Source organism: Palaemon carinicauda, chromosome 17 (genome assembly GCF_036898095.1).
Source record: "Palaemon carinicauda isolate YSFRI2023 chromosome 17, ASM3689809v2, whole genome shotgun sequence".
Taxonomy (NCBI): domain Eukaryota; kingdom Metazoa; phylum Arthropoda; class Malacostraca; order Decapoda; family Palaemonidae; genus Palaemon; species Palaemon carinicauda.
The window spans coordinates 79,842,047-79,842,550 of record NC_090741.1 but is presented as its reverse complement, the minus strand read 5'-3'; positions in this window follow the sequence as shown (position 1 = coordinate 79,842,550).

The following is a 504-nucleotide window of genomic DNA, read 5'->3' as shown; positions in this document are numbered from 1 at the left end:
GAGAGTAATAGTAGCGCAAAAGATAAGAGGTAATTTGAAAAGCTTCAAGATATGCTATTAGAACATAATATGCAACAAATAAACCACATTCCAACAAGAAAGGAAAATGTCCTAGATCTAGTATTTGTGAATGAGGTGAATTATGTTAAAGAAATAATAGTGTATAACACGGGAATTTCAGACCACAATGTCATAGAATTGATTGTCCATTTCAAAGCAAGTGATCGCAGAATTAATAGAAGCACAAAACTTTGGGAAGGATATGGAAAATATAATTTTTACAGTAGGAATATAAAATGGTCAGAAATAAATGAAGAACTGAATAAAGAATGGAAAAATGTATTTGTAAGTGATAATATACAGGTAAATACGGACATACTGTACAAAATACTGGAGAAAATTGTTGAAAAATATGTACCAAAAAAAAAAAAAAAACGATAAACAAAAGAGGTGCATACCAAGAGACAGAAAGATCTCATTTCAGAAAATTAAAAAGTGGAAGAA